Source organism: Convolutriloba macropyga, chromosome 5 (assembly GCF_964194025.1).
Source record: "Convolutriloba macropyga chromosome 5, txConMacr16.3, whole genome shotgun sequence".
Taxonomy (NCBI): domain Eukaryota; kingdom Metazoa; phylum Xenacoelomorpha; order Acoela; family Convolutidae; genus Convolutriloba; species Convolutriloba macropyga.
The window spans coordinates 74556342-74578490 of NC_134472.1; the positions used below are offsets into that span (position 1 = coordinate 74556342).

A 22149-nucleotide genomic window follows, 5' to 3' on the forward strand; every position below is an offset into this window, starting at 1 on the left:
ATTGTAACAATTTTTTTCACTTCAACTTGACTGCTGTGTATCTGATCAGAAATAATGACGTTGTCTTATATATTTTATGTAATTATTGCAATAATAGTGCAATAAATTTCGGTATTTAACTTGCTGCAATTTTATAACTGAAGCAGCCATGTCACAATTGATGAAATAATTGCAAAACTTTTCCGATACAAATCGGGTTTTCTCTACCTTGTTGATTCCCATGAAATATTAACAAACAGTAATGGGATATAAAACATCGGTATCTCAGATCATGCTGAAAATATGATCTGATTTAGAAATCCTGATCAAATTTAACTTGTGTTGTAAAGGAAAATTCGAAACAATTAGCCAACTCGTGAGCAGCGTCTAATTAAATCTATGCCATATATGACAAATTCAGTCCATGAAATTTCAATTTTTAGAAATGCTCAAAGCAACTTTTTCAGCTGGTTATATCAACTCATCTAAACCTATTACATTTATTAAATATCCTAAAAAAAACTCGAAAAAACCTCAAACAAATTAAAATTTTCACCAAACCTTTACAATTGCAATAAACCTTTGCAATTGCAAAAGTAGAACCAAAAAATCGTTGCAAAATTAATTTGAAGAAGAGATAAATTGATCAAGATTTCAAAATAGATTGACTGAATTCGCTTGAAATTCTCTAGCTTCTTAACATATTTCTCTTGTCTTATGTTTTAGGGCTCCAATTTTTTTTGTTTTGAGAAGATTTTCATTTGTGTAGATTTTAGTAAAAAATTACTATTCTTGGAGACATTAACATAATGACTTAAAATACTTGTCAGCAAGACTTTACTAAGACGTTAACTCTAAATCAACTATACTAGACATATTTCTTGCTGATTTCAAATTTTTTCTTTAAAAATTTCTTAACTGTTTCTTCGACTTTGGTAGTAAAAACCACCTAACTGCTGGTTTGCTTACTGTAGATTTTAATTTACTGTTATGTTACCAACGTTTTGTTCTATAAAGAATAAATTGTGAGTTACCTAAAATTCTTACGTCATACTGTACTGTGAATTTCATTTTACCTGCTACTGATCTTGGGGGTAATAAATTAGCATTAGAATAACCCTCCCGTTTAGTGCGAAATCTAACTCTAGAAAACTTGAAAGTGTTTTTAGTTCAAAAAAATCTAAAAAAAAATTGATTTTTTAATGAAAGAAAAAAAACTTCCTAACTCGAAAAACAAGTTAAAAACTTCTGCTCCGATTTCATGTTAAAGTGGACTAAAAACAGCTTAAATAATCAAATATGGATCATTCGCAACAATAAGAGCATAAGACTACCAATTTGAAGAAAAAGCAAAAAAAATGTTTTTTGAACACTGCTCCGTTATTATCAACTGATTGTTGACATTAAACGATTCTTTCTCCAACGGAACTCAAAGTTGATTGATACGCTAATGAACAAAAGTTACCAGCGTGAGATATATGACACAACAGTAAACCAGTTTTTCATTAGAAAAATATTTTAAAAAAAATACAATGAAGAATATAAAATTCAATATTTTGAATAAAATAGTTTTAATTAAAATTACCTCAAAAAAAAATTCTTTCAAAAGAGATAGCATGTGACCAATCTTAATTTCCATTTGTTGATGACTTCTTGATATTCCAACCTTCAACTGAAAAAGTCACTTATTTATTTGCTACTTCCATCGAGAAAAAAATGATTGCAGCTATTCGTTTTGCAATTTATTGGTGACTTAATCTGAATTTGCTGTGCTCCTGATTGCTCTTGCTAAACTTCATAAATCAAAATATGAAGGTTCTGATTTTTTCATTTTTGTATGAAAAAAAGTCTTAATCAAGGTTTCTGTAGAAACAAATGCTTCAAGCTGAATTGGCCAAAAGTAATAGTCAAGAAGTCTTTTCCCCTCAGAACAAAGGGAAGTTGGTATCGAACTTGAGACGTATGTTGGAACATTTTTTGCTACGCACTGCCTCGGATGAGCCTTCTTGTTAAATAAAGTAATGGATTGCGATGGATCTTCGTTTTGAAGCATTGCAGCAGCAGTTCAAATTACTTAAAGGTGTTTAATGTAAAAAAACCTCAATTTTTGCTGTACCACTTTTTCCGATAGTTTTGTAAAGTTGTTCCAAATTAGGAGTTCTGATTAGCTCTGATTGACTAAATATGGAGTTTGTCTTTTTAAAAATGGCAAATATTCCAAAAAATATCTTCACCGTGTTACATCGAAATGTCATTCATTATCATCGATTTTTTTTCCCAATAACCTTTTGAATTAGAAATTTTACTTAGATGCTAAGAGAGCTTCGAAACGATGGTATTACTTAAGCTGTTCCAGTATGCTTTGGAAAAATCAAACTCTAACAAACATGTTGAAACAGTTGATAGAAAATTTGAAACGGTTAGCTGCTTTTGGTCGCTGATAGAAAAAAATAAAGATTTCCCAAAACTAACAATTGCAATTTCAATACAAAAAAATCAACGTTTTCGAAAAAATTAAGAAAAACTGTCAGGTCTTTATCTTTTCTTACAAGCTCAACTTATTGTGAGCTAAAGTTACAACATACGTTGCTAGCTTATGTTCAAGAGAAATAAAGTTATGAGCGCAATGCGGACATCACAAAATAAGCACTTTTTACGATTTAATAAAATTTATTTTTTTTTCCTATTTCGCTGAAATTGAAGCTCCAGATCAGTTCAATTAATCTGTTTCTTGTTCAAATTCAATTTTTGAAGCTTTTTTGATAAACTTCAAATTTGAAAGATATTTGATTTGTCAAATTATCAGTAGTTCGTACAAACGTAACAACGGGCGCGGTCGGGTTGTCGGCTTAAATTTTCAATTTTGTTTGTTGGAAATTGCCAAATTTTGGTATTTGGCTCGCGGTTCCAATATTAGTATGCCGCGATCGGACCTTCTTACACGCCTAATATGCTAAAATGTGGCCCGGTTATTTTACCAAAAAACTAATTCCCCGCCCACTTTTCTACAACGTCGTGCTTGATATAAACAACTTACCGTTGTCAATTATGACAAATACACAGATAATTGAAATATAGTACAAATTTTAATGTTTTCGATAAATATTCGAAACGCAAATTTATAATTTCACTGCTTGAAGTTATGACAAATATTCTAAATGAAAATATTGCCGTGCAAAACCTAATTATTGCGGGAATGTCGCACTATTAGAAAACAGTATTAATTTAAACCTTTACCTATAAAAAGACACGAAAAATGAACACACCATTGAGTAAAATTGTGAAAATAAAGATATAAGCACAAAAATGACTCAGAAATGATAAAATAAAACTGTGTATGTAGTTCTATATGTATGTACTTACATTTTATGTGTGACTATTTTTTTCTTCACGTGCGTTTGGTAGATTGTGATTGCGGCTTACAGGAGCTTCACCAGAATAAATTATACTCCACAGCCAGCCTCGTCTCACACGCTATACAGTTACAAAATTGGTATAAACGACTTTTTTCTAAACAATAAATGTATCTATATCTAAGCGCGATAAATAATTATTGTTTATAGAAAAATCGGAATTCTGCATCGATTAAGATTTTTGTTTTGTTGTTTACGCGAAGCATCGTTTAAGATTGGTGCCAAATTATGACTAGCTTTCAGAAAGAGCGATTGTTAAAGTGTGTCGTACAAAACGCGTACGCGGATGACGAAAATTGACCACCTTTTATCGTTTCGAATGTTCAACTTTGACAATTTTGATTTTGGCCACGGTATTCGTTCTTAGATGTTCTTTTGACTCTACGCTGACTATAATCATGCGTCACGAGACAATTAGGTGACCAATTTTGCCGCAGTTGTACATATAGACACGCAAAGTGTATGTATGTACACGACTTGGCTAGAAACGACTATATGTAAATCGCCGACTAGTTTGGCATTACATGACTTTTAAGATAGATATAGATACGCGAAAGCACAATTGTATGTATGTACTCGCTTAAGTGTGGCTCGCTTATAATTTTACAAAATGACTGAACAAACTAAATATCATTGTTTATTGTATAGATCGACCATGACTTTATTCGACTTTTGGAAGTTTGTTTTTGTCGGATCATAATTTGAACCAAAATTTGTCGCGCTGGGCGAAACGGGCTAAAGTTATGATCAAATAACCAGTGATTGTGATTTTGGATCTTTTCAACAATTGCCCCCCCCCCCCCCCCCCCCACCCTGCAAAAGGGGGACTATTCTTGAATAGAAATTAAGCGAGCATATTATTAACCAATCAGAGATTACTTATAACTTTCCGCGCCTTCGCTTACTATGTTAAACTGAATAGAATAAAATAAGTTATGCTATGTTAATTAGCCGAATTGGAAAACAAAGCAAAAAGATTTTCTGACTGGAGCGTGGGGGGGGGGGGGGGGCTTCGCGCGAGTCGGGGCTTCGCGGGGATAACCGACCGCAATTGTGCTTAAACTGATATTCGGCTATCTAAACTGTAGGCCAAGTAATATTCTAGTAAAGTATAGCAAAGGCAAAGGGGGCGATTCTCTACTAGGTACCAGGGGGAGGGGGGGGGGGGATCAATTGTCGAAAAGATCCGTGATTTCTGACCCTCAGTGCAGTTTGGGTCATGATCAACATACTTAGCATTAGTTAATTGTGAATTTCTGCCCAATTTCCGACTAATTCTGATTGCAGTAAAATTGATGCAGTTGTCGCAAATCAGATATGATAAACATAAATGTCACTCCTGGACCAATTACGTAATAATAATCATAAGTATTAAATTTAAATGTGGTAACCATATATGACAAAATAGATAACTGTGCAATATTCGTATGTGACTCCGACCAACGTTTATAGAGTAAAATATGAAAAAGGACACGAAATGAACAAGTGTAAATTAAGTCCAGGTATAAAAATAAAATAAATGTGATTGAAATGTGAAATATTATATCTGTGTTAAATTACAATCGTATATAGCAGTGAAGTCACTCTGTAGCTAAATGGACAATTTATGGCTGTGTTTGTTGCGTATGAAGAAAAGACAGGAGTTATCAACGCCGCCGTCATGACCGACCGCCATTTTAGCTCCGGTTCTGTGCTTTCTACCCCCCCCCCCCCCCCCCCCCCACCTTTTGATACGCGCGTGTGCGTGAATAAACGAGTGCGGCGGTGGTTGTGGTTAAGTATGTACGTCAAAGCAGAGCTTTCTATACCTTCTTATATATGTACATATGTATGTATGTTGTGTGTTTATTATATGCTGTTATGTTGTATTATCAAGGCTCCTGAGAGAGTGAAGAGAGAAAGACATAATGTCCACAGTCATGGAGACACTGTGATTAGACATGAACAGACACAATTCCTAACCCCCCTCCCCCCACCTCGATCCACAACAACAACACCTCCCCCCTTCTTACTACGCTAAACAATGGCCGCCTACCTCTGCGTCGCTAAATCACTATTATTTATTTCACTCTAGACTTCGCTTTACGTTAAGCGCGTCTCTGCAATTGTCTACAAAATTGAGACAAGGCTTATTATATGTATAATAATAATAACCAAGCCTACCGATTGTCAGTTTATCAGCCTTCGAAGACTTTCGCCACTTTCTCATTTCTATTTTTGTCATAACTGAGTGACTTTTTCAAGACATGCTACTTTTATTGTAAGAACTCAAATCCGAAGATCATACATATATCGTGCGACCTGCAACTTAGAAACCAAATTCCGTTCCAATTATCTGAAATAAAATCAAATTGGTTTTTATTTAAAGTCACATGATTCTATAGGACGAAAAATGAGAACTTCATCGAATTTTTTCGGTACTTTTAATGGAGTGCGAAAGAAATGACAAAATCTTGTATATTCGGCTTAGTGAGCTTTTCGGCTAAGGTACACACTCTTTCGAATCAGCCGCACACTCATTGTGGTAGTCATTTGAAATTAGAGAAGCTAGAAATTATGTCGCTCACTAAGCAGACAATTCGACAATTCTCAATACGCCTCTTGAGTTTAAACTGTCTGCAACTGAAGAGTTCCTAGACTGAAGAATATAGAAGAAAATACTCATATAACACAACAGCAACAACAATAACCAGAGGCGTCGAGTTATTTAGTTAATCTATTCCTTTCATTCACTAATAAATAAATGGGGGAAAAGAGGAATTATTAACTGAGCAAGTTTAATAATGCTGATAAAAATCAACCAATTCCAAAATATTTTTATCCACAATTCTTGTAGGACGCAACAAGGAATATGGTTATAACTATAGACACTGATTGACGTTAGGCAAAATTCCTCGAAAAAGTTTCTCTCGTTAATTTATACTCACAGACGGTGGCAGAAATTTTAATATTATACCAAATTTGATTAATGATGGTTTAGAAAGATGGTTTACTATTTAAAAGATTGAAATTTGAGGAGAATGTAAAAAAGTGTTTTGAAAAAGTAAAACTTGAATTAGGAACACTTTATAGCTGGTAAGATATATCTCAAACCTGCTTTTGTTAGCAAATAGCTCAATAGCATTTCAGATTTGTGTAATTATCTTGCAATAATCGTGAAACTTTATAAATTCAAAAAAAAACTGAAAACAAAAACTTTGCAGCTAGCCCAGCTCGGACATAGAGGAATTACAGTCGTAAAGAAGTCAACTTTCAAGTCTAAGAACCAAAACCAGTTGTATTGCAGTGTTGAAACGAATGACAAGTTCGGTCCCGGTACAAACGTTTCAATCCTATCTCGTCAGAGATTCCAACAAGGAGGCTCGGTAATGTGCGTTTGCACATAATGCTGCGGCATCTCTCATCCACGCTTTTATTTAATTGTCAACCAAATGAGAAGAGACTGGGAACTTCCAACATTTCACAAATCGTTCGACAAAAACAACTTAGAGGAAAAATAATGCTGGATTAAGGGCCGACAAAACTTGCCAGTATGAAAGTAATAGACAAGATTAACATAAAAATCATATATTAGAAAATATTATTTCAAAAAAAAACTTGGTTTCTATAAAAAAAAACACTTAATAATTAAGTGAATATGGAATCAAATAAACCCTTAATTCAAGAAATTTACGTTTTCTTGATTAGATAAGATATGAGACCTGTCAATGTTGAGATTCGGTATTACGTCAAACAAGAAGAGCAAAAAAGGCAAAGTTCAAATATACTCTTCTCTTTTTTTTGAAGACAGCCAATTACAAATTGATTAAAACCTATACGTATCAACTTGGCTCATTAGGAAGGTTATTTAACAATCCTTAGGAAGCAATTAGGACCTCTCTTTATCCATAACATCAGATGAATACAAAAAGAACGCCAAACGAAAAAAATCATTTCAAATTAACAAGAAAGCGTTTTTGCAGCCTTTAAAACCATGGGTTACGGAAAACAAAACATTTAGTATCTTCAATTGCGCATTTTTTAATGCTTTTGCGGGCACTGAAATAGTTTAATAATCTGGCAAAGAAACAAAAAAGAATTCAGAAATGGGAAAATAACAAAAATCACACTTTTCTTATGAAAATTGGTGGTACCAAACCTAAGAAATCATTAATTGAGGACAAAATCATAAAAAAAACTGGATGTCGAGAAAGAAGTTGCGACTTTGATGCAAAGGTTCTTTGTGAAAAAGAAACAACAAAAAGAACCACAAACTTTAAAAAGTGTATAAAACTCACGAAATCCTCATGAAAACACATTTTTAAGCTCAATAGACATTCAACAAAAAAAATCAACACCCAAGATATTGTATGGCGCAACGAAAAGTTTTTTAATTCTGTCAATTCTGAGGCTAAGTTTCTTGATGTTGAAAATGAGAACGAAAATTGGGAAGTTCAAAATTTTATTACTAAAAAAATTACCAGATCTATTTAATTAATTTTCAGCTATATACTGAAATCACTAAATGGATTCAATTAAACATTCATGGAAGCAATTTAGAACTCTGATTGCTAAAAATGTGCCGTCGGACAACATAAAGAACGACAATTAGAGGAAAATAATCCAAAAGTTTACCGAGGGAAAGGTTTCGCAGCCGTGAGAAACAAGCTATTCACTGAATTCGATAAAAAAGGTTTTTTAGCGCCTTCCTTTAATGCCAATTGGAGCTTTTCATAATGTTATATATTGAAAACGGAACAAGTAGTAGCATCAAAAATAGGTTAAAATCCAAAAATAATAAACATTTTGAGAAATTTCGTAGTAAGAAGGCCCAAAAGCTATTGCGTATATATACAATTACAATGAAGAGTCATCTTCCCTTTGTATGGAATCAATTATTCTCTTTGTGTTTCGTGACAAAACAACAAGTGAAGAAAAATAAGACAAAATTATTGGCAAACTTAGAAACAAAACTGATTTTTTTGAAAGCAAATAAGTTCAAAGTTGTCAGAGGCATTACATAGCAACTTGAATTCTTTTATAGGTTCATCTTTAGCTCTTAAAAACACACTTTGTTGTTTTATTAGTCAGACAATTGCCTGAAAAACGAATGACAAATGAAAGTCAAACAAGAGAAATCAATTAAAATTTAAGAAAACAGATAGTCAAGGTCATAAAAAAGAGCCTTTCTCTTAAGACCTATTGTTTTTTTGCTTTATTTTTAGAATAGGATCTTTTCGATTTTTTGAATATGATCTTTTATTAATTGAGCTCTAATTTGAAACCATTTTTGGTATTAATCAACATAAGAAGAAACAAAAATGTGGAAATATTTTTAAAAAGACCGCGCCCCAATAAAATCTGAATAATTATTGATTGTAAGAATCCAATATGAGTCAAACCTAGACCTAAAAACCTGCGCGTTCAGCAAAAATAACTTACTATTCCAAAAGGCTACTTAGTTTATATAGCAAATAAAATAATCCAATGAACCAAAATTAATTGATGTATTTTCTATAATTGAGTTAGTTTTTCAAAAAAAAAGCCTCCAAAAATTTAGTTCCAGAAGACTCTTTGAGGAATTGAGATTAAGACTAGCTTTTTCGAGGAGTTTTCAAAGATTGTAACAGTAGAAGTTAGGTGTCTGCTTCTGGCATATTAAAATAAATTGGATGAAAAAAGTGCATTTGGAGCCATTTTTGTTTAAAAAAGACTTATATTCAAAAAATTTAAGAAAAAATGTATAATAAAGCTTATGACGAAACCAATCGGTAAGCCCCTTTTATCCCTAGCAGTAAAACCAAAAACACTGTTGTTAACAATTTTGACAAATTGGAGCAAATTGACGAGAAAAACGGATAATGTGACTAAAAACAACGTGATCTTGTCTAATATTCACAAAAATCCAAACCTTGATCACTCCTTTAAGAAAACGAAACTACGCAAAAGTCTTAGAATTTTCATATTCTACTGTGGATGGGCTTTTTAATGATACCAGTCTCACTTCTCTAAGATGAACATATCGACCGGCCAAAATTGACCGAGCAAAAACACAACAAGAAAGCTCGGCCAATTTTGGCCGGTCGATATGTTCATCATAGAGTATCAAAGTTGGTTATTTGAGGCTTAAAAAAGACTATTTTACGGTTTCTAAATTGAATAGCTCTTGAGCAGTAAAAGAGCTAATTTAACTTTTGACATCGCTCTATTAGATTTTGATCTGTTCAATTTTTTTTCGCAATTTCTTATTGCCAATGAAAAGTCAACGTGGAGTGACGGTTCCAGTAACACAGGAGTAGTAAAGACTGCCAAACGATATGCGAATTTGAAATTTGCCACTAAATTGGATTGAGAATTCCCTGTTTCAACCAACTTTTAGAAACTTTCAATTCAGTTTGAATTCGGATTTCGCCGTTCTTTGAAATCACTTTTTCAACAATGATACATGCGCTCTAATTATTTAACATACCCATTGGCCTATGTTTGAACCCTTTAATGGCCAGTAAATGCTTTCACGATTATAGTACTGTTTGTTTTTGGAAAAAAATGTGATATTATCTTGGCCATATTTTTTTGTCTTTTCTTGCTGTTTGATCACTTAGGCTCATGGGCTATAGGTCTGATAGTCTCTCTAGTGCCAATTTAGTAGATATACCTAATAGATCCAGTTTACCGGCTACGGCGCTTCAGACTTTAACACTGTTAAAAACTATCAACGAAAATTTGATATCTGCCTGTATTTGTTTCATGTTTTGTTCTTATTTGGCATCATAAACGACAAGTCTCATTGATTTTCAAATAAAGCAATCAAATTATTGTTGAGTTTTTGCTGTATTCAGTTTTTTTTTTGCTCAGTTTTCTAGTTGCATCAATGACAGGTCTCATATGTTTGATTTTCCGAGGGGGAATTTAAAAAAAAACAGGTCAATTGGCGAGTCCTTGCTCTATGTTTTTCAATCTTTAACACGGTTTGTTTTCAAAAATTATCGCTGAATACGTTTCGCTTTTACATGTTGTTTTTTGATGTTCTTGCCGCATAATCTTAAGAATGAGACGTGTCATAATTGAAATATGATTGATTGCTTGAGAAGTTAATTTACAAGTGGAGATTAGCAGCAATTCGAATAAATACAATCATCTAAAAAAGTGAAAACCCAAAAGTTAATTCAATAGAAGATTTGAACTGTTTCTAATCAAGTATGTTTCAGAGACCAACTCAACTGCTGCTAACATTGGAAATTTGAAAAAGAAACAGATTTTTCATATAAGATTTTTTGCAGAGAAACTAAACAAACCAAAATGTTTGATTCAATTGGAAGAAACTACTTAAATTTTTACCAAGGGTGGAATAATTTAAATGAAAAGGCTTTATTATTAGCCGTTTTATTTTTACTGCTGTGCGACTAAGTTGTACTAATGAAATATTTCTGTTGAGGAAAAATGTATATTCTGGAAGGAAGTCATTTTACTGTTTTTTGCAACTGTTTTCCTGTTTTCATGGTAAACCTAAAGTCAACAATTTCTAAGGGTCGAATAAAATTTTTTTTACGGAAGTCTACATCTAATACTGTGGACTGCTAAAATCAATACAAATGCAATCGTTCTCCAAATATTGTATTTTAACCTCTACAAAAACATAGTAAAATCAACAAAAACTTTAAATCAGGCTAAAAACCTACAAAGATTAATTTTATGTGAAAAAAGTGGTAATTAGGAAGCCCCTATTACTACTAATGATTTTCCTATTTCATTGATTCTAACCTAACAGCAATTCTTTAAGGCGTTCTCCAGTACAAAATGTGACCAAAACAGCTCAAATTACCTGACAATTGCTTGATTTCTTTTCTAGATTGGCAAGGCACTTCTCCAAAAAGAAAAAAACTGGGTCTTTTAAGAAAACTTAAAGACTATTTGCTTGGCCAAAAAGACATAGCTCAGTTCTTCTTTGATACCTAAATCAAATAGAATCATTTGAAAGAAAAAAACTAATTGCTTTTGGTAAATGTCTTTAACTTTAATGAAGTACGAAAGTTTCGGTTTGTTTTTGTTCGTGTTTTTGCAGATATGTTTAATATCCTTTACTTTGTAAGGATTTTTGCTTCAACATAAATGAAAGCATTCAATCTCTCTCTCTCTCTCTCTCTCTCTCTCTCTCTCTTCTTTCTCTTCTCTCTCTCTCTATCTCTCTATCTCTCTGTCTCTTTTCTGTCTTTCTCTCTCTCTCTCTCTCTCTCTCTCTCTCTCTCTCTCTCTCTCTCTCTCTCTCTCTCTCTCTATCTCACTCTCGCTCACTCGCTCGCTCTCGCTCTCTTTGTGTTGTCTTTTCTTTTTCGACCTCATATTTCAATTTAACTAGGAGAACTCAAAAAAGTAGTAAATTAGAACATTTTTCCAAGATATATGTTTATATCCTGAGTTTGTGTTCATTTTTTGTTTGGTTTACATTTTTTTAAGGAGCGAGCGCACTCAAAAACAGTACAATGCAAGTGGATCGGAACACAAAGTTGATCCTCCTCAATCGTGACTATTTATGAAAAATAGTCAATTTTATCTCCGATGAAAAATTCAATCTCCAACAACAGATGGCTTCAAAAATTTTGAGTAAGGCTAAAAATGTGACGATTTAACATTACTTTACATTGGTAGTTTTTTAGACCTGGCATAAGAGTAGTTCTCGAAAAAGTGCAACAGTTTGCTGCCCTCTTACTTTTGTTCCAAACAATTCTTCTCAGCAACGGATTAAAAATGAGTTTTCCAAGAAAAGCAAGTTTGATTGCAAGTTATCAGGATAAGTTCATGATTTTCGTGTTGTTTTTAAATATTTGTTACATCTTTTATAGTAATGACATTTTAACTAATTTTATGATTGATTTAATTAAAAAAAAATTAAAGCCCCAAACACTAACATGGATTATTTAGTCAGTAAAATTACTGTGGTACTTCAATCACTTCAGTTTAACCAACCAATTTTTGAATAAGTTGGTTTCAGAAATATCAACATATCAAAAACAAAATATTTCATATGTTGGCTGGGTCAATTTAAAATCAATTGATAGCCGGGCGAAACATGCAAAAAATAATTTACACTGACTGGCGATACATTTACGCTGAACATCTGTTAAAGTGTTAACAAAGTTTTACAGCTGAAATGAGCTGAACAGATAGAATTTTGCTTCTGCCTTTATGGAAGTTGCTAATGTCCTCATTTTGTCTCACAAGTGAAAAATTGTCGAAAATCAAAGTGCAGCCAAAATAATGACTCCCTGCTTTTCATTATTCAGAAATATCATTTTTTAAGAGACTTTTCGGGTCGTTCCCATTATAGCCCCCCCCCCAGCTTAGAGATCAGATAACCTATAGCCCCCCCCCCCAGCATGGTAACCATACGGGGGGGCTATAATTTCATTGGGGGGGGGGCATAATGGGAAAGACCCGGCTTTTCTACATCAAATTATCTGCTGGTTCTCAGAATTATGAGCTGTTGATTTTGGGATAGATGTGGTAACAAATCTATTAATTATTTTTAAGTAGAAAATTATTGTTAAACGTTTCATAATGTTTGAGATATCTTATAGATGACCCCGGATGTTTCACTCAAATTTTCAACTTCATTTGAGCTAAATGATAAAAAAATACTAACAAAAAAATTTATCCAGAAAATTGTTTTACTTCATATGACGCACATATTATATTTAAGATTTTGCAAAGCAAAAAGGCTTTAAATGTCCATTGAAAACAAAATCTTCAGCTGTTTAATTGTGTTTAAGTATTTGCTGAACTTCACATTATTTTTTGTCAATTTTTTTGGTATTTTTTGCCACATGACAAGAGGAAAACTTGATAGACCTGGAAAAACATTTTTAGATGAAAATTAACTATGTAGAATGTCTGGTTCTAATAAAATTCAAACAAAATTATCTTTCGATTTCCCGGCTTTGAACATAAAAAATGCTTTTCTATCATAATTGGAAATTAACCAATTTTCAACCCAGTTGTTTCACACTGACAAAAATATTCTGCCATCAATTTAAAACTAGTTAGAATTGGTTGTTATGAGTTTTATAGGCTTGTTCGCTTCATCTCATTTACTTGTTTTTAAAATAACTAAAATAATGCGGTTCTGGAAAAAATATACTTCAATAAATTGTGCCATTAGTAGAGCGCCGGTAACTTTCTAAAATTATTATTCCGACTTAATGTCTATATATGATTAAAGCGACTGTTTGTTTCAATTGTTCTGAAACTTAGAAAGCCGTGAAAGACAGATTTAAAAATTTTACTGGCGTGTGTTGTGTAACAATCAAGTTAAGAGTGACAGCGCATGAAAACTTGACTCAAGTTTTTGAACAAGTTGAAAACGGTTACCCGCAAATAGGAAATCATCGGGAAAAACTCCACCAATTACTTGTTCTATATATACGGAAACAAGTTCTCTAGTCAAAGGATTATATTCAGTAAAGGTTTTTGTTACAATTTTTGACGATTACAAATTTGCGGGCAAGCGTTTTCAACTTGTTCAAGGACTTGAGTCAAGTTTTCATGCGCTGTTGCTCGTGCTCGTGTTTCAGACAGTGTTACATGACTCTTGTTGAAGTCACTTCAAAGTTCTGCCTTGCATCTCGAACCACTGCGCGGTTCTCGATTGTTCCCAATGACCTTGGGAATCCAAAAAAGAAGTGAACACATAAAATTTGCCGATGATTTGACTACCGCCAAAAAACCAGAGAGTTTCGCACGTTCCCGTATAACATCTGACAAGAAATCGCAACCAAATAAGAGCAACCAAACAAGTCTATAATAAATATTTCATTACATAAATTTGGCGCGCTTGATACAGACAGCGAAAAGAACAATGTTGATCATTCTAGGCTCAAAAAGGCTCTCACTTGACGTATTCCAAACAATGCTGGTAGAGACCGAAGCCATCTTGAATTCACGATCTCTCACATCTGTCGCTGATCTTCCCGACAACGAGATGCTTGTCACACCTAACCACTTCCAGATCAGTCTTTCATTCAGCTCTTTGCCACCAGGAAAAATTGACAGTCAGATTCTAGCCAGCTTCAAGATATGGAGTAATCTGCAGCAGATGATGAATCACTTCTGGGGGCGACTTGTCAGAGGGTACCTGCCGACACTACTCAAGAGATCCAAATGGAATGATGACAACCAGTCGCCACTCATAGTGAACGACGTTGTCTGCATCCTGAAAGACATGACTCCTCGTGGAATTTGGCCTCTTGGACGTGTGTTGGAGGTGAACCCTGGACGAGATTGAGAACGGGTAACGGTACGTTTGTTCGCCCCGTTTCCCCACTAGCACGCGTTTTGGTTGATTAACCCCATTTTTGATGATCAATCGCGAAACAGCTTCTAGGCAACTTGGGTTACACCCTCTTCGGCGATTTCTTCAAGTGTTGCTGGCCCCTGTTTTCCTTGAAGCGTGTTGTGTAACAACCAAGTCAAGAGTGCCAGCGCATGAAAACTTGACTCAAGTCCTCGAACAAGTTGAAAACGGTTACCCGCAAATACCTAATCATAAAAAAATTGTAACAAAAACCTTCACTGAATATAACCCTTTGACTAGAGAACTTGCTTCCGTATATAAAGAACATCGTGACAATTGCATATACATGTTTTTTCAAGGTGCAAAATTTTTGGAGTCTGATTTTAAACTAATTGAACCTTTTGCCCAATGTTTCCCTTTATGGCATATATTTTGAAAAGTACGTTTTTTATAAATAAAAAGTGTTGCAGAGATATTGGCATCAGTAGCGGGCATTACAGCAAGAAACTAGGCGTCGAGAGAGCAACTGCTCGGACTCTTTTAACCGTTAATGAAAACGAGCTTTTAATTAACAGAAATAGCTCTTCCAACTTCTTTGGTGAATATTAGTATACATTTTGCCTGATAACAAATAGTCTCGTTTATCCCCGATAGATTGTTTTACCAATTATCTATTAGTCTTTAACACAGAAATTGAATAGTCTTTAACCATTTCGTGGGTGGCTGTGGTCTCTTTTTGCAACTTCGTAAAATCTATAGGGAAGATTTTGCAGGTTTTCCGATTTTTTCGTGATTGTTGCTGTTTTTAAAGATGGTTTTTTTAATTGCTAGCTTGAATTGATGATAATGAGGTATATATGTCCTGAATCGGGAGTTACCTTGGTTAGATAAAGAAACGGCAAATGAGTTGGGATACGAGGTTATAATAAAATAGGAGGCCTTTGACGTTTTAGGTACTGAAAACAATTCTAAAGCAGCTTTTATTAAACGAAAACTTAAAAAAAGGCAAATATTAGCTTGTTCATTGTTAAAATGGAACAAAATGACAAAAAAACTCCAGTTGCCAATCTAATACCAAAAATTCTGAATTTTCAGCATCTAAAACAAAAATTGTTAATTTGAAGAGCGTCGCGTCGGTCACTATGAGTCTACTTGACCTATCTGCATGATTTTAAAAAAATTCGGAATGTTTCAGAAATATGAACTTCAGTTTTATCTTTTTACTCTATTATCTTTTAACTTTGGCTAATTATTTCAAAATTCAGCATTTTTCATCAAAAATTGCCCGACATAAGCTTCTTTAGACCACTTTGATTAAAATTGCCGGAAGTACACACCCAAAAAGCAACTAACACAATCTTTGTAAACTGCAAAGGGAGCTAATCGTAACTCCACTTCCCTTCAGAGTATTCTGGAATTGAAATTTTTCCGTTTTTTGCTAAGTTTACTTTTTGCTATGATTATCGAAAACGCTGCATTTATTTTTGATCTTTTAACTAACAAATTATCTAGATCTATAACATTCGAAACAAATGAGTGTTCCTAATGAACAAACTATAGCAAATTTAGGTTTGCTCCAATCTTGGACTGTTACAATCCCAAAAAAAATCGTATTGCAATCAGTTGGGTTTTTTTACGTTAATCACGTAATCTTTTTTATGTTAATTAAAGAAAGAACAATGCTAAAGCTCAGTGTTGACCAATTGGCTTCATCATCAATTCCAAACTAATGTTTTTAGTTTCTTTACTCGAAAGATTTCAGTCGTTTTGACTCTTAGAAAAGTTCGATTTTAAGCCCACAATGGCTTATCGAACTTTGCCGCCTTTTTCTCTTAATTTGATCAACATGTAACTTAGTGTCAGCAAAGAACGAATGTTTTTCCTTCCTATTCTTTCTACTGACATCACATTTACCTTTTTCGCACGTTTAGTTATGGTTTTCTGGTTTGATACTACAAGATTTCATTTTGTTTTAAACTTTAAACACTGGCCCAATTTTTTTTCGTTTTGTCATTTTATCACGGTACTGAAAGATCAAATATCAAATTATTGGCGTTCACAAGAAAGCACAAGTGAACATATAAAAATATTTAAAGCATTGTTTATGGTTTTAACGGCTTGAGCACACCTTTCTCGAATAATTTAATTGAATTTTTTTTTAAATTTGCCTTTAACTGTCGTTTTTACTTTGTCTTTTTAGTCGTACGAATTTACCTGGATTTTGACAGGTCTCATTGGATTTTTAGTGGGGAAAAATGAGCCTATATTCTGATTTGAGTAGATAGTTGATGGCTTTCATGACTTTGAAAACAATTACTTTCAAAAAGAAAAAAAATATTATTTGACTTTTTTTCTTTTTTGTATAATTGTTACCTAGTTTCGTTTAATACAGGTCAAAAAAAAAAATATTTTTGTCAAGGTAAGGTGCAAATGTACAAAATCTAATGTTTTCTGGCTTCGACACAGGTTCTTTACAGAAAAAGTAAACTAATTGTTGATTTTTGTATAAATTTGACGCACTTTTTGTAGACGTAAGACCTAATCTGAATAATCAAAGGTCAAGAGCTCCGCTTGGACGAATAGAGGAAACTTTTTAATTATTTCATTTTGTAGCTAATGGCTTTCATGACTTTAAAAACAATTGTTTTATAAAAATACAAATTAATTATTTCATTTTGCTGTTCCAAAAACACAAAAATTAATTATTTCATACAGTAGCTAATGGCTTTCATGACATTAGAATTAATTGTTTTCAGAAAATACAAAAGCGTTACTTAATTTTGCATTTTTGACATTTTTTGTCTACCTATTACCTATTTTCATTAATGAGAGCCAGCATACCCCATAATTAGCGTTCAGAGAAGGCTCAAATGAACCTATTTTGAGGCGCAAGTTATGCCTTTACGGCTTCGCAGCGTTTTCTCGCAAGTTTTAATTGAATTTTTGTTTGTTGGTTCTATTTGCTGTTCTTTTTTGAAGACAGTTCCTAATGCCCATATTTAGAGGCGTATGTGATCGCAAACATGTTGGATGTCTTCAATTGCTATCTAGTGGTTTTCAATATTTTCAAACATATTTGTTTTAAAGATTTACGCCAATTTTTTAACTTTGCTGTTTGTTTGCTCTTTTTTTGTCTAATTGTTAACGAGCGTTATTATGGAGTGGTCCCATATCTTTCTAGTGAAGTACAATTTGTTTTCTTTAGTTTCAGTTTTATCTGATGCTATTTTTACCTTCCTAATAAGTTTTTCTTTAAAAAAGATGGACATAAATTTTTAGATGATAATAATGTTTGTTGTTATTGTTGTTTGAATTTGTTGTTCGTCTTGACTTGCAACTTGCTTTATCAACAATGGCTGATCTCATCAATCTAATGTGGCATTTTTGACTGCTCTGAGTTATCTGCGTTGAATGCGATCTTTTTGTTCACACACATTTTTTTTGAAAAATACTTCATTGTTTGGGAGTTTTCTATCTTCTTCATTTGGTAGACATTTTTGCCAAAAATGTGCGGGGTCGGAACTTTATGTGCAAATGCACATTACTGAGCCTCCTTGTTGAGAAGTGGAAATTGATTTAAAAAACAGAGTCAGCGATGGAAGATATTATCATGCTGAAACTAAATGAAAAGTTAATTTTTTTTGTGGTGTAGGATATAAATCTATCTATTGTTTGAGATAATTGACAGTTTACGACCTTCCAAACCTCTCAAAAAATAGTCTTAGTTCCTTTCCATCACAGATCCACGCAAAAATGCCCTCTTCTAGTTCTATCTATAACTTTAAAAGCTGGGTCATTTTTTTGAAAGGAAAAAATGTTAGTTTTATTGCTATCTCTAATCATCTCTTAAACCTTATTGTTCCAACCTCACTTTTGGGGGGAGGAACTATATACTCAAATGGGTCTTTTTCTTCAGACAATTTTGTCCGATCGATTTATTCATCGTAGAGAAATGTGAGTGGTATCATTAAAGAGCTCGTCCAGCGTAGATTTAGGAATTACAATTTTTTTTGAAATAGTTTTTTTCCAAGGGATTATCGAGGTTTAAAGTTTTCTGTGAACATAGGAATTTTGGCATGATTTTGTTCACTTTTAGTTTAATTTTTGTTCAAATTAAGATTTTTTTTCTAAAAATATTAACCCAAGACTACTTTTCCGCGACTAAATGAAGCATTTTTTCACTCTTAATAGACGAAAGACGAAAAAAGCTAGTTTTGGTCTCATGGGTAACCTAACAATAAAAAATAAAACTCGACTTCGCTTTGAGAGCAGTTTTTAAGAAAACTTTTTGCATTTTTTTGTTTTTTGAAGTCACTTATAGACTAGTTACATTCCATATCAAGATTCCGTTGATGACGAACCTCATTTACAGTCAAATAAAACCCAATGAGCAAAAAAAATCGTTTTCGAGGGATTGGAATTTTTTCCTTTTGACTTCTACCCTGACTTTTCGTAATTTTTAATGAAATTTTGATTTCTTTTGAGATTTTACTAAATGTTAGTAAGTCCTATAGCATAGATTAAAAGTTGACTAAAAGTGCAATTGGTTCCTTAATGAGCATTAACTGAACCTATCTAGTGCTTTGAGTGGACAGCTAATGGCTGTTAAGAATCAAAAAATAATTTCTCGAATTTTTTTTGGAACCTCAACCGATCTTAATTCAATGTTTTTGAACTCTCTCATTTTTTGTAATGACAGAACTTCCTTCCTTTCTACTGCAAAAAAAATTCTGAATAGCAATTTCGACTTCTAACTATTGGTTTCATGGCTTCGATACCACGAGTTTTTATAATTTTTATTAATTTTTGGATATTTTTCTCTCATGATTTTGGATCCCTTTGAAATCATATAGCATTATCATAATACTGATGGTTCTCATTTGCTCGGAACAAACATTCAATGGATCATAGAGAAAGTTTACAGAGAAAAGCCTATGGTTTAAATGCTTGAGAATATTAATTCTCCCACTATTCTATTGAAGTTTTGGTTTTTGCCTCCAGTTGTTGTTTTCAAAACCATAAGACTTATTGTGATGTCTTATTGATGACTTATGAATGAAAAACATTAGACTTTTCTCATCTAGGATTATTTTAGCGTATTTACTGATTTCGGTTGGAAGCTGTTGAACTTAATGGCGTTGATATTAGGTGTTTTTCGTAAAAATTTCGTGGCTTTGAAATACTTTTTTTCATTTTTGTTAATTTTTTGAAGTCATTTCTTGGAACGAAGATGCATCCCATTGCTGCTAACAAAAATACTGAAGATAGAAAGTTTTTACTGAAAATTTTATTTTTTAATGGCTTCGTCACTTTTTTCTCTCTCTCTCTCTTTACTTTGCTGTTTTTCAGTGTTTCTTATACTTTTTTGTAGTCGTAAAACGCTGAAAGGTCTCATAGGGTTCTAGTTGAGGATTGAGTGAATGATGTTACTCAATGCAGTCAGTTTATAGCAAACCGCTTCAAATTTTTTATCTTTATTTTTTTCCAAATTTTTTGAAAAGCTTTTCAGTTTTTGTTGTTCTTTTCCAGAATGATGTTTTCTAGCATATTCGCGTAATAACAGATCTGAATAATATTCAAATAAGGACCAAGTGAACTTATTTAATTGTTCTGTATAATTTTAGCTGAATTAATACAGATAATATTTGAAATAAGAGAAACAATATTCAGATAAAGTTATTGATTTTAATGGCTTCAATAATTTGTGTTTTCGCAATTTGTTTGTTTGTTTTTTGATTTTCAACAGCTTTAGTTAGTTTCTATGGCTTAGTCTAGCAAAGGTCCTCTATAGGACCCATCGGCTTTGTAATGACTTCTTTGTAACTGTATCAAGAAATAATTTTTTAAAAGCTAAGGGTTTTTGAGACGTGTGAAGTTATGAAACGTTTGATTGGTTTTTAATTTTGCCTCATTATTTCTTTTTGCCGACTTGTTACCCAGTCCCATTACAAACAATCCTATCGGCTGTGTAGTTAGGAAAAAGTAAATTTTGTGTAGCTAAGGTTTTATCTGATTGCATTTTGACGTTGTCACAAGGTGCTTTTAAATTTAGATATTGAGTTTTTGCCGTGAACTTTTTGTTTTTGCTGATTTTGTTTTTTAATGGTAGATCTCGTGAGCGCTTTAATGAGGCATGGCATTATGTAATTCAATTAGTAGTTTGGGTGTGTAAAGATTTTTTTTAACTCAGTGATATATTTTTGATTAGTCTAGCAAAGGTCCTCTATAGGACCCATCGGCTTTGTAATGACTTCTTTGTAACTGTATCAAGAATTAATTTTTTAAAAGCTAAGGGTTTTTGAGACGTGTGAAGTTATGAAACGGTTGATTGGTTTTTAATTTTGCCTCATTATTTCTTTTTGTCGACTTGTTACCCAGTCCCATTACAAACAATCCTATCGGCTGTGTAGTTAGGAAAAAGTAAATTTTGTGTAGCTAAGGTTTTATCTGATTGCATTTTGACGTTGTCACAAGGTGCTTTTAAATTTAGATATTGAGTTTTTGCCGTGAACTTTTTGTTTTTGCTGATTTTGTTTTTTAATGGTAGATCTCGTGAGCGCTTTAATGAGGCATGGCATTATGTAATTCAATTAGTAGTTTGGGTGTGTAAAGATTTTTTTTAACTCAGTGATATATTTTTGATTATCTCTTTATTTGGTTGACAATTAAGTCAAAAAGGTAGATGAGCTCGGGTCGGAACATCATGTGCGAATGCACATTAACTAGCCTCTTTGTTAGTATTTCAGATAATACTTGTTTTTTACTTCAATTACTAATTTTGCTGTTTTTCGTTCTTGAGAAGATAAACTTCTCAGAAGAACCAGAACTATAAATTTGATCGTTTACAATTAGTGATAGCGTTATCCGTTCAGCGTTTTTTGAACTTAATCTTTCCCATTTGTTTCTGGCACATTGTCCAATGTATCGACTCAAAATTTTATTTCACCTTTTTAAATGGTTTCCAAAACAAATACATCACTCAAAGAATACATTTTGTTCATGAACCAAACTTTGCGATCCAAAAGACTTTTTTTCTGCAATTTTTAAATGATGTTTTTTCCGTAAAAAAAAAACAAAGCACCAATAATTCTGCTTGAGATTTTTGCAGAAACAGGACACAAAATCGCCTGTCACTTTTTGAAACAATTTTTGACAAATTTTTATGATTGATAAGATTTTTTTTATTGCTTTGACATTATGAGAGGTAATTTTGATCATATTGGGACAAAGACAATCTTTAAATGATGAGTTTCTCCAGTTTTTGTTACTTACTTTGAACGTAACGTTTGAAAAGTTCAAATTGTTCAATGATAGACAACAATCAGGGGGAAAATGTAGCATTTATGCCGGGCTAGCCTATGAAAAGAGATAAGGTCCATCAAAAATTCGGCCCAAATATTACAGCGCCAATTGTAGCTGAGACATTACATCAATGAGAATAGAACTAACACTGCGAATGAATTGGGGTCGACCTTGGGGAGGCGGATTAGA

At 33.0% G+C, this 22149-nt stretch overlaps 2 protein-coding genes across 5 annotated transcripts in view; one reads left to right on the forward strand and one right to left on the reverse strand.

Moving 5' to 3' along the window:
* The window catches only part of LOC142339637 (uncharacterized), a 16382-nt gene extending 11331 nt beyond the window's left edge, over window positions 1–5051 (reverse strand). The window contains exons 1-2 of one of the 3 annotated variants that reach the window (XM_075389822.1): window positions 4625–5051; window positions 3343–3453 (exon numbers count right to left, since the gene is read on the reverse strand). The gene's annotated coding sequence lies outside the window, so the exon portion shown is untranslated. Of the gene's footprint in view, window positions 1–3342; window positions 3773–4624 lie in introns of those variants that run through there. The other 2 variants (XM_075389823.1, XM_075389821.1) reach the window with 2 other exon arrangements.
* LOC142339644 (uncharacterized) overlaps window positions 1–22149 on the forward strand; it is a 615633-nt gene that overhangs the window by 286903 nt on the left and 306581 nt on the right. The window lies entirely within an intron of this gene.